General features: G+C 45.5%; 2 long non-coding RNA genes across 2 annotated transcripts; one reads left to right on the plus strand and one right to left on the minus strand.

The window, feature by feature from the left end:
• Positions 1-288: 288 nt before the first annotated feature.
• LOC123059329 (uncharacterized) lies at positions 289-2,966 on the minus strand. The gene is made up of 3 exons (XR_006427421.1): positions 1,466-2,966; positions 786-1,059; positions 289-671 (listed from the first exon to the last, which is right to left on the minus strand). It is a non-coding gene; the product is annotated as an uncharacterized lncRNA (long non-coding RNA).
• Positions 2,967-5,310: 2,344 nt separating this feature from the next.
• Positions 5,311-17,785, plus strand: LOC123063394 (uncharacterized). Its single transcript, XR_006430309.1, has 2 exons — positions 5,311-5,474; positions 17,381-17,785. It is a non-coding gene; the product is annotated as an uncharacterized lncRNA (long non-coding RNA).
• The last annotated feature ends 2,090 nt before the right edge of the window (positions 17,786-19,875 follow it).

The raw sequence follows: 19,875 nt of genomic DNA on the forward strand, positions 1-19,875 counted from the left end.
CTCTGATTTCTTATCTTTATTTTTTAGATGTTCTATGATTTACCCCTAAAAAAAGATGTTCGATGGGTTGGTAGCTAGTGATTTCAACAAATATATGGATCGGAGGTTAGAAAGGCATCGTTGCACATATCTATTTCATTTTAAAGAACGTAATGGTTATTTAGTTCAAACAATGTCAATATTTGGGAACATACGTCTCGTATTATTTGGAATAAAATACAAGCAGAGCAAACCAGAAATACATAGCGTAGATTTCTCATCCAACCGTTGATGTATCAAAATGGCCGGTGTGCTAGCTGGTATCATGCGGAATATGTTGAATCTTCAAAACCACTATATCTGAAGGAAAACATTTACAGAATTTACTACTCTCCCTCCATTTGAAAATAAGTGTCTCAACTTTAGTACAACTTAGTTAGTACAAAGTTGAGACACTTATTTGGGACGGAGGGAGTATCATTGTTTAATTCAATCTAGAATAGAACAAAATCAGAAGATACAAATCAAACTGACAGCAAATTAGCATAGCCACTTACCCAAGATGGTGTGTTGCAGCACGTGTCTGTTTTGCAATATAATGGTAGCAAGTGTCCATAAGTATATCAAGTACTTGATGACTGAATTGAAAAGAAGTGTTATGTTTACCAGTGCCACTATTTTCCATCTCAAAACTGAATCAATTCATCATTCAACATGAAAGAAAAAATGACGCATCACTTAGTAGAGTAGCATAAGTTCTCAACATGCCCATAGTAATAGCATGAACAAGCAAAAATAGAGCTTACCGGAGTTAAGTAAAAGAAAGCGGTAATCTGATCAAGTCGGATACAGATACCTCAAATCTGGATGGTCGAAAGGAAAGTTTTTAATAAAACATGTCAACCTTATTCATAGAAACTGGAGATGAACAATTCCAACGTTTCCCGGTGGACTGTAAAAGGTCAATATCATTTCTCATTTAACATGTCTTGCTTTCAACAGATTTGTTTGTCAGTTAGATTGAATGTATGCTAAATCAGACTTGAAGTGTTACTCTATGGTTGAAGAGTTCCATAGGATCTGCAATAAGAAGGAAAAGTTTTGTAAGCTAAAAATCATCATCAAATGTGCAATCTAATCAGTTGGATCGAAGGTGTGCTTACTCAGATTTGAGGTGCTCTTCTCTGGTTAATTACATATAATCTACAATAAGGACATTTTCTTAAGAAAAAAATCATGTTCCAACGTACTATCAAATTGTAGTAGGTTGTTAAATAATCATCCCTCAAGTAGAACACGCAAGACAACTTGCTTTACAGTGAAGCAACATAATGTCTTAAAATTGTAAAGCTGTCAACCAAGGTAATCAATACAGAAATAGGTTCCCAGATAAAACAATTTATAGCACAATATCCATGGGAACGATGCATCGCAAACATTATATATGCAATATAAAACATAAAGATTATATTTGGTCATGTGATACCTGCAATATGATGTAAATCTTTGATTGCCTAATTCCACACAGATCCTCATTGTTCAAGCTAATGGCAATATCTCCTCCACAAAGCAGCATCCATGATATTTCCAATGTAAATGAACGCGGCCATAAAGAAAGGCACCAAAACTGATAAAAAAATGTCGGTCGACATATAGAAGATAAAAACAACATACAATGTTTCAATAGCAGAATCGTAATCCCAGAGGATGTACCAACAAAGGAGGACCTCTATCATCGTGACCTCTATGTTAAAGAAAATAATATGTGAAAATGTTTTTGCAAAGCTTTGGATTATTACCATGCTTTATTCATTCACAACAATTTACTACTCCTATGGTACATCAGAAGGTCAATTACCTGTTTTGTACAAACCTATGGAAAGATGCTAGTTTCCAAAACTGATGGGGTCTGCACAATTTACGTAGACGGGGAAATTGCAAGAACAAAATTATGGAAATAGCACTAGAAAGATGGAAAAATGAAAAGGCGGGATACTTGCCTTTGGTACGTCAGAAGGTCAATTTCTCAGTAGCAGCATTCGCATATCCCTTGTGAGCATTAATGCAATCTTAGGTTAGCTCGCATATTATAAGCATCTCCAAACTTAAAATTAATGGTCGAACATCAACAAACATGTGTGGGTTCATAGTTTATTTGACAAAAAATGTAAGGAGCCCAGAGAAACAAATTTTCACCAGAATATGCATAATAAATTAGCAGTGCAAACATCTTAGATCTTCTTGTATTATTACACCTTGAGTAGATGGATGCTTTTGCTGCACTTCTGTAGTAGAGTGTGATAAAAATATAGTATCGCTGCCAGTGTAGCATCACAAAGACAAACTTGAATTTTGCAAAGCACCATCTTCATACACATATTTTGTGACGCACTTGATTTATCTAACGTGACTACCTGGTGGCCGAGCTAACAATATCATCATTGCCGATTCCTGTTTGTGCCAAGGACGCCGAACTGGAACGAGCAGATGAGCAAGAGTTGGAAAATTGGGAGACCAGACCTTACAATCATCAACGCCATGAAAGATTTGTGGCACATAATCGGGCACCTGTACCGAGGCAGCGAAGGATCGGAACAGAGAGAAATCTATCCAATAATCCCCACCGGCGAGGGGCGCACATCATCTGCCATGATGAGTGATTGCTTCCTATCGATCCCCTCCCGCAGCGACGGATCTCCTGCTCCGCCTAGGCCTAGCGAGAGGAGAGGTGCACGATGAGCGGAGATCAGCCGCTCTTCAGCGCCTCAACCTGGTCTGCAATGCCTCCTGCGACTTCAGGTATATGATGCAGGCGATGTACTTGCCGAGCTTGGGCTCGCCGGACATGGCTGCAGTGGTGGAGCAGACGCGCATTGCAAGGGCGGCGCCGCCGCAAAAGTGTGGCTAGGGTCTCTCCCCAAAGATCGCGAGAACAAGATGAGGTGGAGGGGATGCGGAGGGGCGATGGAGAGGCGATGCGGCGGTTTCGTTTTTCTTCCAGGTCGTGAGGGGGAGGAGAGGTCGGGAGGGGAGCGAGCTATTTCTTTTTTCCTAATCGCTGTGTGGTGCGCGCGCGCTATCAACCACGCTGGAACGGCCGCACCACACGACGGTGATTGGGATTTTTTTCCTCCATCCTCCCATTCCCCGTTCCCACTCCACTCCTCACTGCGCCGGCGACGAGCGAAACCCCAATCCCCCACGAAATCCCTAGGGCTTCGCGGCGATCTAGCCGGCGACGAGTCAATTGACGGAGAAAGGCGACGCGCCCAGCGAAGGATCCCGCCCAGCATCCGACGGGTGAGGGCGGCGCGCGCGTGCCGGAGGAGGAGAAGGAAGCGGCGACGGGGAAGGAGAAGAAGAAGCGGCGGACGACCCGGAGACGCGAGATCCTGCTGATTCGACGCCTCGAGGTCAGTTTAACATACGATCCCCTCGTCCGCATATCTCTGCTTGCTGGGGTTTCGTCGCCGACGCCCTCGTCATCATCAACAACCGCAGGAGCGAATCAAATGGGGAGATATGTCCACGAGATAGGGTCAGGGGTAGGGGGAATGGGGAGGCGCTCCGAGATTTTTTTCATGCCATTTGGGATGCTGCATCATTTGTTTTCCTCTTCCAGTACGTAGGCACAACAGTTGTGAGGATGTTTTTCTTGTAGGCAAATAGACATACGATAAGTAGGCAAATAAGCGTTGTGTTTTTGCAGGCAAATCATAAATAGAGAATAGGCAATACTGTGTGTTTTGCAGGCAATTCAGATAGAAGAGTAGGACCAATAAGCAGTTTTGGAATGATGTGGGCTTCTGTAGGTTATCAGATAGAGGGTAGGCAGGCAATAATCAGTTCAGAGAATAGGGATTCCTGTGTTTTTTGTTTTAGGCAAATGAGACAGAAGATAGCTCGCCGACGTCCTATGTCGACCTGCAAGAGTTGCGGTGCGGGGAGGGCGGCGTCACGGCGGGGCGGCACGGCATGAGCGTGTTCACGGGCTGGTGGCGGCTGGGGCCGTGCTCCCGCTCTAATGGCGGCTACTCAGAAGCAGCCGTACTTCCTGCTGCTGGACGGCGCCGGGGACAAAAGGCGCCTTTTTTGTGTTAAACCTGACAGACCTGAACATGTCATGTTAGTTTCAGTTTATGCTTATATGTAATAATAAACTGAACTAAAGCACGTTTCTGACTTAGTCCTGGTCATAGGATAGATTTTTCAGTTAGTTCGTTTTTTGTAAAACTGGGACGACTTGACCACGTTTGCATCCCTGGGATGAACTGGATGTATGAATTAAGCTAGTAAAACTGGGACGACTTTAGTTCGATGAACTGGATGTATCAATTAAGCACAGCCAGGTTTCCCTCCGGTTAGAATGCATTCTAGATACAATATCAGGAGTTTAAAGCTGAATTCTATTTGCATTTCACCTTGTCCGCATTCCCCATTTTTTGCCAGCTTCATTCTGCATTTTCCAGCTTAGCGTGATGAATTCACACATGTCTGCACAAGCATGTTAAGTGGATAAATGCACGGATTCTTTATCTTAGCCTCTTTTTAAGCTAGCTATTTTTCTGACATTCACCCATACTGAGAAAGCTGTTATATAGTTCATGCACTAGCAAAGTAGTAAAAGATGAGGAGCTTGTGGATAGTGATTTTGTAGGTCTGAAATATCTATTTCTTATTTGTGGCTAAGCAACGCTTGAGAGGCTGCATTTTTTTTTTACATTTTTTGCTCAAGATCACGACTGATGCATATGTCAGAAATATTATGTCAATTGGTTCTCTCTTTTAATTTCGTATGATGTTTTGTATGCCTTTTTTGACGGTACTAACACGCATCATGTGTGTAGTCGATGCTGATGCTTAATAACGGATAGGACTGATAACTAGCAAAACACACGTATTTCTTTTGCTATGCTAAATTGAATACATACACGATGCTTTTTTCGATGAAACCGACAATGATGAGAATTAGTGAATTCATGATGCTTTAATGTGGGCAAGGTTTGCTTTTATGTAGGCAAGGTTTGCCTCCAACAATCGAGCAAAGGGGTTTTACCACACCTGTTTTCTAACTCATATTTTTTTTTTTCAAATGCAGGAAAAAACCAAAATTGAAAAACTAGGGGGGAGGGCATCTTTTTCAGTATCCCTGGAGTGGCAGTTTTTAAGATGGATGACTACCCATATCAACAGAATGGCGAGGTACAGTCGACTCACTTTTTTCCTTTTTCAGTCTCTCACGTGTTCCCACAACATTGCCACGACTTAGGCAGAGAATCACTGAGAACCATCGTTTTCATTTTTATTTCCCGTTTCTTCAATCAAGGTGCAGCAAGAACCGACGCGGCGGCCAGGAACAAAGATGTGGGTTTACAAGTCCGTAGGCGACCAAGAAATAAGCAGGTTCAGTCTGGGCAAAGGCATGGGACAACAAACGCATAGGGAAAGTCACAAAAGCTGACAAAAAACCAGAGGGTGGATACGGCAAGCTTCCCGTGATCTTTTCTTCCTTTATTTCAAGTAGTTTTTAGTAGACAGCAACATCTTTGATCATACCAGCCTAATTTACATCTTGATCATACCAGCATAATTTTCTTACTTCATTTGATGTTGTTGTTTTTCCCCTGCGGCTTTATTCACACTGCCAACCAGATGAAGCCAATATACACGAGGAAAAGGGGAATGGTCTTTTTGTTGGTTATGAGGAAGCCAAGAAATTGGGAAGTCGCATATCCACCAGGTCGTTAAAAAATTGGAAACTGTCGCACGTTTTTCGTTGTGACAGGTCGCCGCACCCACAACAACCAAAGTGCCCAAAATATACTTTCTAGCCACCGAAGAACCCAACCCGAATCACCTATCACAAGGAATAAACGGTGGACAAATTAGCGTACCCCCTCCCCTGGTGACCTAGGTCGCTGACCTCAACGAACCAAGTCGCCCAAAACTATCGAACCACCCAACCCGAATCACCTAACACGGGGGACAAACTTGCCTACCCCCCTCTCCCTTGGTGACCTAGGTCGTCGACCCCGACGAACCAAGTCCCCCAAAACCATGGAACCACCCAACTCAAATCGCCTAACACGAGGGACAAACTCGCCTACCCCCCTCTCCCCTGGTGACCTAAGTCGTCGACCCTGACGAACCAAGTCCCCCAAAACCATGGAACCACCCAACTCAAATCGCCTAACATGAGGGACAAACTCGCCTAACCCCCTCTCCCCTGGTGATCTAAGTCGTCGACCCCGACAGACCAAGTCGCCCAAAACCACCGAACCACCCAACCCGAATCACCTAACATGAGGGACAAACTCGCCTACCCCCATCTCCCCTGATGACCTAGGTCACAAACCCCGATGAACCAAGTCGTCCAAAAGCACTGAAGTACCCAAGCCGAATTGCCTAACACGAGGGACAAACTCCCTCCCCCTCTTCCCTGGTGACCTAGGTCGCCTCACCAAACGAACCAAGTCGCCCAAAACAACCGAAGCACCCAACCAGAGTCGCCTAACACGACGGACAAACTTGCCTCCCCCTCTCCCCTGGTGACCTAGGTCGCCTCATCAAACGAACCTAGTCGCCCAAAACCAACGAAGCACCCAACCTGAATCGCCTAACACGAGGGACAAACTCGCCTCCCTCCCTCTCCCCTGGTGACCTAGGTCGCCGACCCCGACGAACCAAGTTGCCCATAACCACCGAAGCCCAACCCGAGTCGCCTAGCATAGGGACAAACTCGCCTACCCCCTCTCCCCTGGTGACCTAGGTTGCCTCACCAGACGAACCAAGTCGCACAAAACAAACGAAGCACCCAACCCGAATCGCCTAACACAAGGGACAAACTCGCCTACCCCACTCTCCCCTGGTGACCTAGGTTGCCTCACCAGACGAACCAAGTCACACAAAACCAACGAAGCACCCAACCCGAATCGTGTAACACAATGGACAAACTCGCCTACCCCCCTCTCCCCTGGTGACCTAGGTCGCCTCACCAGACGAACCAAGTCGCACAAAACCAACGAAGCACCCAACCCGAATCACCTAACACGAGGCCAACCCGAATCTCCTAACACGAGGGACAAACTCTCCTACCCCCTCTCCCCTGGTGACCTAGGTCGCTGACCTCGACGAACCAAGTCGCCCAAAACCATCGAACCACCCAACCCGAATCACCTAACACGGGGGACAAACTCGCCTACCCCCTCTCCCTTGGTGACCTAGGTCGTCGACCCCGATGAACCTGTTGGAAATATGCCCTAGAGGCAATAATAAATAAGTTATTATTATATTTCTTTGTTCATGATAATAGTCTTTTATTCATGCTATAAATGTATTATCCGGAAATCGTAATACACGTGTGAATACATAGACCACAATATGTCCCTAGTGAGCCTCTAGTTGACTAGCTCGTTGTGATCAACAGATAGTCATGGTTTCCTGGCTATGGACATTGGATGTCGTTGATAACGGGATCACATCATTAGGAGAATGATGTGATGGACAAGACCCAATCCTAAGCTTAGCACAAAGATCGTGTAGTTCGTTTGCTAGAGCTTTGCCAATGTCAAGTATCTCTTCCTTTGACCATGAGATCGTGTAACTCCTGGATACCGTAGGAGTGCCTTGGGTGTATCAAACGTCACAACGTAACTGGGTGACTATAAAGGTACACTACAGGTATCTCCGAAAGTATCTATTGTTTTATGCGGATCGAGACTGGGATTTGTCACTCCGTGTAAACGGAGAGGTATCTCTGGGCCCACTCGGTAGGACATCATCATATGCGCAATGTGACCAAGGAGTTGATCACGGGATGATGTGTTACGGAACGAGTAAAGTGACTTGCCGGTAACGAGATTGAACAAGGTATCGGTATACCGACGATCGAATCTCGGGCAAGTAAAATACTGCTAGACAAAGGGAATTGTATACGGGATCGATTGAGTCCTTGACATCGTGGTTCATCCGATGAGATCATCGTGGAACATGTGGGAGCCAACATGGGTATCCAGATCCCGCTGTTGGTTATTGACCGGAGAACGTCTCGGTCATGTCTGCATGTCTCCCGAACCCGTAGGGTCTACACACTTAAGGTTCGATGACGCTAGGGTTATAAAGGAAGCTTGTATGTGGTAACCGAATGTTGTTCGGAGTCCCGGATGAGATCCCGGACGTCACGAGGAGTTCCGGAATGGTCCGGAGGTAAAGATTTATATATAGGAAGTCCTGTTTTGGCCATCGAGACAAGTTTCGGGGTCATCGGTATTGTACCGGGACCACCGGAAGGGTCCCGGGGGCCCACCGGGTGGGGCCACCTGCCCCGGGGGGCCACATGGGCTGTAGGGGGTGCGCCTTGGCCTACATGGGCCAAGGGCACCAGCCCCTAGAGGCCCATGCGCCAAGATAAAGGGAAAAGGGGAGAGTCCTAAAGGGGGAAGGCACCTCCGAGGTGCCTTGGGGAGGATGGACTCCTCCCCCTCCTTAGCCGCACCCCTTTCTTGGAGTAGGGGGCAAGGCTGCGCCTCCCCCTTCTCCCCTGCCCCTATATATAGTGGAGGGGAGGGAGGGCATCCACACCTGAGCCCTTGGCGCCTCCCTCCCTCCCGTGACACCTCCTCCTCTCCCGTAGGTGCTTGGCGAAGCCCTGCGGGATTGCCACGCTCCACCACCACCACGCCGTTGTGCTGCTGTTGTATGGAGTCTTCCTCAACCTCTCCCTCTCTCCTTGCTGGATCAAGGCGTGGGAGACGTCACCGGGCTGTACGTGTGTTGAACGCGGAGGTGCCGTCCGTTCGGCACTTGATCATCGGTGATTTGAATCACGACGAGTACGACTCCATCAACCCCGTTCACTTGAACGCTTCCGCTTAGCGATCTACAAGGGTATGTAGATGCAACTCTCCTCCTTTCTACTCGTTGCTGGTCTCTCCATAGATAGATCTTGGTGATTCGTAGGAAATTTTTTGAATTTCTGCTACGTTCCCCAACAGTGGCATCATGAGCTAGGTCTATTGCATAGATTCTTTGCACGAGTAGAACACAAAGTAGTTGTGGGCGTTGATGTTGTTCAATATGCTTACCGTTACTAGTCCAATCTTGTTTCGACGGTATTGTGGGATGAAGCGGCCCGGACCGACCTTACACGTACTCTTACGTGAGACAGGTTGCACCGATTGACATGCACTTGGTGCATAAGGTGGCTAGCGGGTGCCAGTCTCTCCCACTTTAGTCGGAACGGATTCGATGAAAAGGGTCCTTATGAAGGGTAAATAGCAATTGGCATATCACGTTGTGGTCTTGCGTAGGTAAGAAACGTTCTTGCTAGAAACCCATAGCAGCCACGTAAAACATGCAACAACAATTAGAGGACGTCTAACTTGTTTTTGCAGGGTATGCTATGTGATGTGATATGGCCAAAGGATGTGATGAATGATATATGTGATGTATGAGATTGATCATGTTCTTGTAATAGGATTCACGACTTGCATGTCGATGAGTATGACAACCGGCAGGAGCCATAGGAGTTGTCTTTATTTTTTGTATGACCTGCGTGTCATTGAAGAACGCCATGTAAACTACTTTACTTTATTGCTAAACGCGTTAGTCATAGAAGTAGAAGTAGTCGTTGGCGTGACAACTTCATGAAGACACAATGATGGAGATCATGATGATGGAGATCATGGTGTCATGCCGGTGACAAGATGATCATGGAGCCCCGAAGATGGAGATCAATGGAGCTATATGATATTGGCCATATCATGTCACAACTATATAATTGCATGTGATGTTTATTATGTTTATGCATCTTGTTTGCTTAGAACGACGGTAGTAAATAAGATGATCCCTTACAAAATTTCAAGAAGTGTTCTCCCCTAACTGTGCACCGTTGCTACAGTTCGTCGCTTCTAAGCACCACGTGATGATCGGGTGTGATGGATTCTTATGTTCACATACAACGGGTGTAAGACAGTTTTACACAGCGAAAACACTTAGGGTTAACTTGACGAGCCTAGCATGTGCAGACATGGCCTCGGAACACGGAGACCGAAAGGTCGAGCATGAGTCGTATAGTAGATACGATCAACATGAAGATGTTCACCGACGTTAACTAGTCCGTCTCACGTGATGATCGGACACGGCCTAGTTGACTCGGATCATGTGATCACTTAGATGACCAAAGGGATGTCTATCTGAGTGGGAGTTCATAAGATGAACTTAATTATCCTGAACATAGTCAAAAGACCTTTTGCAAATTATGTCGTAGCTCGCGCTTTAGTTCTACTGTTTTTGATATGTTCCTAGAGAAAATATAGTTGAAAGTTGATAGTAGCGATTATGCGATCAGTAGAAAGCTTATGTCCTTAATGCACTGCTCAGTGTGCTGAACCCCAAACGTCGTTTGTAGATGTTGCGAACATCGGACATACACGTTTTGATAACTACGTGATAGTTCAGTTAAACGGTTTAGAGTTGAGGCACTAAAGACGTTTTCGAAACGTCACGGAACATATGAGATGTTTCGAGGGCTGAAATTGGGATTTCAGGCTCGTGCCCACGTCAAGAGGTATGAGACCTCCGACGATTTTCTTAGCCTGCAAACTAAGGGAGAAAAGCTCAATCGTTGAGCTTGTGCTCAGATTGTCTGAGTGCAACAATCACTTAAATCGAGTGGGAGTTGATCTTCCAGATGAGATAGTGATGTTTCTCCAAAGTCATTGCCACCAAGCTGCTAGAGCTTCGTGATGAACTATAACATATCAGGGATAGATATGATGATCCTTGAGGTATTCGCGTTGTTTGACATCGCGAAAGTAGAAATCAAGAAGGAGCATCAATTGTTGATGGTTGATGAAACCACTAGTTTCAAGAAGGGCAAGGGAACAAAGGGATACTTCATGAAACGGCAATTCAGCTGCTGCTCTAGTGAAGAAACCCAAGGTTGAACCCAAACCCGAGACTAAGTGCTTCTGTAATAAGGGGAACAACCACTGGAGCAGCATTACCCTAGATACTTGGTAGATGAGAAGGCTGGCAAGGTCGATAGAAGTATATTGGATATACATTATGTTAATGTGTACTTTACTAGTACTCCTAGTAGCACCAGGGTATTAAATACCGGTTCGGTTTCTAAGTGTTAGTAACTCGAAATAAAAGGCTACGGAATAAACGGAGACTAGCTAAAGGAGAGCTGACGATATGTGTTGGAAGTGTTTCCAAGTTTGATATAATCAAACATCGCACGCTCCCTCTACCATCAAGATTAGTATTAAACCTGAATGGTTTATTGAATCTCGATCGTAGTGATACACATTTTCATGCCAAAAGATATAAGATAGTAATGATAGTACCACTTACTTGTGGCACTGCCATGTAAGTCATAATGGTATAAAACGCATGAAGAAGCTCCATGTTGATGGATCTTTGGACTCACTCGTTTTGAAAAGTTTGAGACATGCGAACCACGTCTATTGGTGTATATGCATGAAGAAACTCCATGCAAATGGATCGTTTGGACTCACTTGATTTTGAATCACTTGAGATATGCAAATCATACCACATGGGCAAGATGACTGAAAAGCCTCGTTTTCAGTAAGATGGAACAAGATAGCAACTTGTAGGAAGTAACACATTTTGATGTGTGCAGTCCAATGAGTGCTGAGGCATGCAGTGAATATTGTTATGTTCTTACTTCACAGATGATTCGAGTAGATGTTGAGAATATTTACTTGATGAAACACAAGTCTGAATTATTGAATGGTTCAAGTAATTTCAGAGTGAAGTAGAAGATCATTGTGACAAGAGGATAAAATGTCTATGATATGATCATAGAGATGAGTATCTGAGTTACGAGTTTTGGCACACAATTAAGACATTGTGGAAATTGTTTCACAATTAATACCGCCTGGAACACCATAGTGTGATGGTGTGTCCGAACATCATAGTTGCACCCTATTGGATATGGTGCGTACCATGATGTCTCTTATCGAATTACCACTATCGTTCATGGGTTAGGCATTAGAGACAACCACATTCACTTTAAATAGGGCACCACGTAATTCCGTTGAGACGACACCGTTTTGGTAGAAACCTAAGTTGTCGTTTCTTAAAGGTTTGGGGCTGCGATGCTTATGTGAAAAAGTTTCAGGATTAAGCTCGAACCCAAAGCGGATAAAATGCATCTTCATAGGACACCCAAAACAGTTGGGTATACCTCCTAATTCAGATCCGAAAGCAATATGGATTGTTTCTTGAATCGGGTCCTTTCTCGAGGAAAGGTTTCTCTCGAAAGAATTGAGTGGGAGGATGGTGGAAACTTGATGAGGTTATTGAACCGTCTCTTCAACTAGTGTGTGGCAGGGCACAGGAAGTTGTTCCTGTGGCACCTACACCAATTGAAGTGGAAGCTTATGATAGTGATCATGAAGCTTCGGATCAAGTCACTACCGAACCTCGTAGGACGACAAGGACACGTACTACTTCGGAGTGGTAAGGTGATCCTGTCTTGAAGGTCATGTTGCTAGACAACAATGAACCTACGAGCTATGGAGAAGCGATGGTGGGCCTGAATTCCGATAAATGGCTAGAGGCCATAAAATCCGAGAACGGATCCATCGACTTTGGTGGACTTGCCCGATGATCGGCAAGCCATTAAGATCAATGGATCTTTAAGAAGAAGACGGACGTGGATGGTAATGTTACCGTCTATGAGACTCGACTTGTGGCGAAGAGAGTTCAAGGAGTTGACTACGATGAGATTTTCTCATCCGTAGCGATGCTTAAGTCCGTCGGAATCATGTTAGCATTAGCTGCATTTATGAAATCTGGCAGGCGGATGTCAAAACAAGTTTCCTTACCAGTTTTCGTGAGGAAAGATTGTAGGCAATACAATCAGAAAGTTTTTGTCGATCCTAAGGATGCTAAAAGGTATGCTAGCTCCAGCGATCCTTCTAAGGACTGGAGTGAGCATCTCGGAGCTGGAATGTATGCTTTGATGATGATCAAAGATTTTGGATTTATTCAAAGTTTATGAGAAACTTGTATTTCCAAAGAAGTGAGTGGGAGCACTATAGAATTTCTGATGAGTATATGTTGTTGACATATTGATGATCAGAAATGATGTAGAATTTCTAGAAAGCATATAGGGTTATTTGAAAGGTGTTTTTCAATAAGAAACCTGGATTAAGCTACTTGAGCATTAAGCATCAAGATCTATAAGGATAGATCAAAACGCTTAATAATACTTTCAAATGAGCACATACCTTGACATGATCTTGAAGGTGTTCAAGATGGACCAGTCAAAGAAGGAGTTCTTGCCTGAGTTGTAAGGTACGAAGTTAAGACTTAAAGCTCGACCACGGCATAATAGAGAGAAAGGACGAAGGTCGTCCCCTATGCTTAAGACGTAGGCTCTTCAGTATGCTATGCTGTGTACCACACCTGAAGTGTGCCTTGCCATGAGACAGTCAACGGGTACAAGAGTGATCCAAGAATGGCTCACAGGACAACGGTCAAAGTTATCCTTAGTAACTAGTGGACTAAGAAATTTTCTCGATTATGGAGGTGGTAAAAGAGTTCGTCGTAAAGGTTACGACGATGCAAGCTTGACACCTATCCGGATAGCTCTGAGTAGAGAGACCGGATACATATAATGGAGCAATAATTTAGAATAGCTCCAAGTAGAACAGTTGTTTGGAATAGCTCCAAATAGAGCGTGGTAGCTGCATCTAGGAGATGACATAGAGATTTGTAAAGCACACACGGATCTGAAAGGTTCAGACCCATTGACTAAAACCTCTCTCACAAGCAACATGATCAAACATAAAACTCATTGAGTGTTAATCACATAGTGATGTGAACTAGACTACTGACTCTAGTAAACTCTTGGGTATTAGTCACATGGCGATGTGACCTGTGAGTGTTAATCACATGGCGATGTGAACTAGATTATTGACTCTAGTGCAAGTGGGAGACTGTTGGAAATATGCCCTAGAGGCAATAATAAATAAGTTATTATTATATTTCTTTGTTCATGATAATAGTCTTTTATTCATGCTATAACTGTATTATCCGGAAATCGTAATACACGTGTGAATACATAGACCACAATATGTCCCTAGTGAGCCTCTAGTTGACTAGCTCGTTGTGATCAACAGATAGTCATGGTTTCCTGGCTATGGACATTGGATGTCGTTGATAACGGGATCACATCATTAGGAGAATGATGTGATGGACAAGACCCAATCCTAAGCTTAGCACAAAGATCGTGTAGTTCGTTTGCTAGAGCTTTGCCAATGTCAAGTATCTCTTCCTTTGACCATGAGATCGTGTAACTCCTGGATACCATAGGAGTGCCTTGGGTGTATCAAACGTCACAACGTAACTGGGTGACTATAAAGGTACACTACAGGTATCTCCGAAAGTATCTATTGTTTTATGCGGATCGAGACTGGGATTTGTCACTCCGTGTAAACGGAGAGGTATCTCTGGGCCCACTCGGTAGGACATCATCATATGCGCAATGTGACCAAGGAGTTGATCACGGGATGATGTGTTACGGAACGAGTAAAGTGACTTGCCGGTAACGAGATTGAACAAGGTATCGGTATACCGACGATCGAATCTCGGGCAAGTAAAATACTGCTAGACAAAGGGAATTGTATACGGGATCAATTGAGTCCTTGACATCGTGGTTCATCCGATGAGATCATCGTGGAACATGTGGGAGCCAACATGGGTATCCAGATCCCGCTGTTGGTTATTGACCGGAGAACGTCTCGGTCATGTCTGCATGTCTCCCGAACCCGTAGGGTCTACACACTTAAGGTTCGATGACGCTAGGGTTATAAAGGAAGCTTGTATGTGGTAACCGAATGTTGTTCGGAGTCCCGGATGAGATCCCGGACGTCACGAGGAGTTCCGGAATGGTCCGGAGGTAAAGATTTATATATAGGAAGTCTTGTTTCGGCCATCGGGACAAGTTTCGGGGTCATCGGTATTGTACCGGGACCACCGGAAGGGTCCCGGGGGCCCACCGGGTGGGGCCACCTGCCCCGGGGGGCCACATGGGCTGTAGGGGGTGCGCCTTGGCCTACATGGGCCAAGGGCACCAGCCCCTAGAGGCCCATGCGCCAAGATAAAGGGAAAAGGGGAGAGTCCTAAAGGGGGAAGGCACCTCCGAGGTGCCTTGGGGAGGATGGACTCCTCCCCCCTCCTTAGCCGCACCCCTTTCTTGGAGTAGGGGGCAAGGCTGCGCCTCCCCCTTCTCCCCTGCCCCTATATATAGTGGAGGGGAGGGAGGGCATCCACACCTGAGCCCTTGGCGCCTCCCTCCCTCCCGTGACACCTCCTCCTCTCCCGTAGGTGCTTGGCGAAGCCCTGCGGGATTGCCACGCTCCTCCACCACCACCACGCCGTTGTGCTGCTGTTGTATGGAGTCTTCCTCAACCTCTCCCTCTCTCCTTGCTGGATCAAGGCGTGGGAGAGGTCACCGGGCTGTACGTGTGTTGAACGCGGAGGTGCCGTCCGTTCGGCACTTGATCATCGGTGATTTGAATCACGACGAGTACGACTCCATCAACCCCGTTCACTTGAACGCTTCCGCTTAGCGATCTACAAGGGTATGTAGATGCAAACTCTCCTCCTTTCTACTCGTTGCTGGTCTCTCCATAGATAGATCTTGGTGATTCGTAGGAAAAATTTTGAATTTCTGCTACGTTCCCCAACAGAACCAAGTCCCCCAAAACCACGGAACCACCCAACTCGAATCGCCTATCACGAGGGACAAACTCGCCTACCCCCTCTCCCCTGGTGACCTAAGTCATCGTCCCCGACGAACCAAGTCGCCCAAAACCACCGAAGCACCCAACCTGAATCGCCTAACATGAGGGACAAACTCGCATACCCCCATCTCCCCTGATGACCTAGGTCGCAGACCCCGACGAACCAAGTCGTCCAAAAGCACTGAAGTACCCAAGCTGAATTGCCTAACACGAGGGACAAACTCCCTCCCCCTCTTCCCTGGTGACCTAGGTCGCCTCACCAAACGAACCAAGTCACCCAAAACCACCGAAGCACCCAACCCGAATCGCCTAACACGACGGACAAACTTGCCTCCCCCTCTCCCCTGATGACCTATGTCGCCTCATCAGACGAACCTAGTCGCCCAAAACCAACGAAGCACCCAACCTGAATCGCCTAACACGAGGGACAAACTCGCCTCCCCCTCTCCCCTAGTGACCTAGGTCGCCGACCCCGACGAACCAAGTTGCCCATAACCACCGAAGCACCCAACCCGAGTCGCCTAACACGAGGGACAACCTCGCCTACTCCCCTCTCCCTTGGTGACCTAGGTTGCCTCACCAGACGAACCAAGTCGCACAAAACCAACGAAGCACCCAACCCGAATCGCCTAACACGAGGGACAAACTCGCCTACCCCACTCTCCCATGGTGACCTAGGTTGCCTCACCAGACGAACCAAGTCACACAAAACCAACGAAGCACCCAACCTGAATCGCGTAACACGAGGGACAAACTCGCCAACCCCCTCTCCCCTGGTGACCTAGGTCGCCTCACCAGACGAACCAAGTCGCACAAAACCAACGAAGCACCCAACCCGAATCGCCTAACACGAGGGACAAACTCTCCTACCCCCCTCTCCACTGGTGACCTAGTTCGCCGACCCGGATGAACCAAGTCGCAAAAAACCAACGAAGCACCCAACCCGAATCGCCTAACATGAGGGACAAACTCGCCTACCCCCCTCCCCTGGTGACCTAGGTCGCCGACCCCGACGAACCAAGTCGCATAAAACCAATGAAGGACCCAACCCGAATCGCCTAACACAATGGACCAACTCGCCTACCCCTTCTACCCTGGTGACCTAGGTCGCCGACCCCGACGAACCAAATCGCACAAAACCAACGAAGCACCCAACCCGAATCACCTAACACGAGGGAGCTCACTGAGATCAAGGCTGGCCATCTGCACATTTTTAGAAGATTAAATGGGGATAGAAATTAATACATAAGCGTCATAATGTGAACGAGACAGTAGTATTTTTCCTCTTCTTTTTCTATTATGCAAGCGAACTCAACGAGCAGGGGACATTTTTTCACAATCACTGCTAGGTTCACATACCTGGGTCTCTTTTGTGTTTTTCTAAGCAATTATACTTTTAACTTTTTTAGCTCATCTCTTTTTTGATTTTCTAGGAAACTGGACCTTTTGTTCCTACTTTTGACCCTACTGATTATTGCCCAGTTTGTAAGAAACTGTACATTTTATAAGCAACTACAATAGCTTATTGCCCAGTTTTATCATACACAGATTATTAACATTTTTTCATACAACCATCAGGCAAGATTCTACACATTTAATTACTTTCCTTTTTTTTGCAGAAGAAAGGTGCAAGACAATAGTCAAGAAACAATTCAAGAGCCAGCAACTTTATCTAGCATCATGGTTGTACAGGAGGCAAGAACAGGGAGATCAGATTTGGGGCAAAGATTCAAGTCAGGCTTGCAACATTTTTTGGCTACATGGAGGCAAATCTGCAAGTAGTATAGCAATGGGGGGTAGGTACATCTGAGGAGTTCAACTAGCTATAGTAGAACTAAAAAGAATCTCCTGGTCAAAACAATTCCAACGACCCTGTTACCTTTCTGGCAGTTTGCCCAGTTCTGGCAATTTTTTTGCCCACATTTTCTTCAGATTGTTGCCTGATCAGCACAAAGAGTTGCAGAGAAAGATTGTTGACTGATCAGCACAAAGAGTTGCAGAGAAGGTTGTGTTCTTCACGATTTTTCCCATGATCTTTTTTCTACTGTGTTTTTGCTGTGGGAGGAGGAGCCCCCGCTGCTAGGACAGGGGGTGGGTGGGAGATCACGTAAGGGAGGGGAGATGTTTCTTTTTTCGTTTCTTTCCATGGGGAGACGTGGGCACATGAGGGGGATGGCAACTTCCTTTTTTGGCGCATGAGGGGATCGACGGGGGGAAACTTTCCAAAATTGCCGGCCGCGAGGTCGTTCCGCGTAGCGCGCGGGCGCTGTGTAGCAGCGTCCTTCTTTTTTTGCTGCGGCGAGTGGTTTACGCTTTTTTTTCAAGGGCACGAGGCTAAATGGGCTGGATAGATGGCCCGGTTAACCAGAAACCTCTGATTTTTCTACCGGAGTAGCGGTTCAATGGACAGCCGGTCCAAGTCGCGGTAGTCTCGCCTGAAACGAAGATCCAAGGGCAGATAACGACCCGAAATCAAGATCCAACGGACCAGGAGGTTGGAAGCGTGAGAGGGCAAGGAAGAGGCTCGGTTATACTGTTCTTAATTAAGACATGTCATTAACACCACAATATGGTACTATCTTGTACTTTGCATTGTTGTTAGGGTCATAAAAACTGCCTCATGCCCTTCCCTTCCTCTGTCTCCTCAACTAAACAAATTAGTGCTAATACAAGAAAACATTAATCATCGAGGAAGACGATTTTAGAGTATCTCTTTTTCATCAACCTTCTGCCATTTTTTTTATCATCGACTTGCAGAGAAGTGTGTTGCACTTGCGGAATAGCTATAAAGAAATGATTACTATATCACCCACCTCTACCTGTGTGCAAAATGCTTTTCTTCCATGGGAAAGTAGTGGTTAGACCCCACCTCGGTGCATCCACGCAAGAAAACATAGCAGAACATTTCCAAAAAATCTGAAACTTTGTGGAAACGATCATCAACAAATGTTAGAAAATCTTGCCAAGTTTGGTGATCAAATGACATCCGAGGAGATCTGTACAAAAGAAAACTACAAATTTTGGTCAAATAGTGCACGTACATTTTGAGTAATTTTGTCTTTTTTGTATAGATCTTCTCGGATGTCATTTGACCATGAAAATTTGCAAGCCTCTCTAACATTTGTTTATAATCATTACACAAAGTTTTATAGTTTTTCAAAATGTTTTGATATGTTTTCTTGCGTGTGCATCAAGGGCGGGTGTAGACCTGTGGTTTTTCTACCCCCACCCTTGGTGCACCCACGGTGCACCCACGCAAGAAAACATATCAAAACATTTTGATCCTTCTGTCAAGTGAACAAGGTCCTCTTCTCATATGTACTACTCCCTCCATCCCAAAGTAAGTGACTCAACTTTGTACTAATTTTAGTACGAAGTTAGTACAAACTCGAGTCACTTATTTTGTGACGGAGGGAGTACTTTGTGTCCACCACAATAGCTCGACTGACAGTCTCAATGTTTTAGTGTCTTGGTAGGACTAGCTTATTTCACAAATATGTGGTAGTCACCTGATATTTCAACAGGAGGGTGTTGGTAGCACTAGCTAATTACTTTAAACAGGTGGTAGTCACCTGATATTTCAACAGGAGGGTGTTGGTAGCACTAGCTAATTACTTTAAACAGGTGGTAGTCACATAATCTCATCAAAGTAAGAGTGGAACAAGAACAAGAAAGAAGTTAAAGCATGTGGGAATAGGAACCATCAAGAGTATTTGTGAAACGGAATATCCAAGTATTGCAGTAGGCTGACCAGCTTGATCTTGATGAGTACAAGACAGAAGAGCTTTCATTCTCTTTTCGAGATATTTATTGGAGTTCATCTCAGCTAGCCGGTCCAACATTCTTACCGGATGGAGAATTACCACACCATTTCTAGCCAACTATTGCCCGGGGCAACAGATACCAAGATAAGTCATGCTCTAGTTTAACTTCTAGGTTCAGATAGTTATCTTAGATTTTTCTCAAAAATAATTATATACCTGAGTTTTTCTACTTCAGTATTTTTTTCAACAAATGGTGGATTTTATTGACTCAAAATGGAGCATCAGGTTGGTACAAACACAATAAGCACACACCTTCCCTATGCATAGCTAGAATGTACACAACCAGCACC

Source organism: Triticum aestivum, chromosome 3A, assembly GCF_018294505.1.
Source record: "Triticum aestivum cultivar Chinese Spring chromosome 3A, IWGSC CS RefSeq v2.1, whole genome shotgun sequence".
Lineage (NCBI taxonomy): Eukaryota > Viridiplantae > Streptophyta > Magnoliopsida > Poales > Poaceae > Triticum > Triticum aestivum.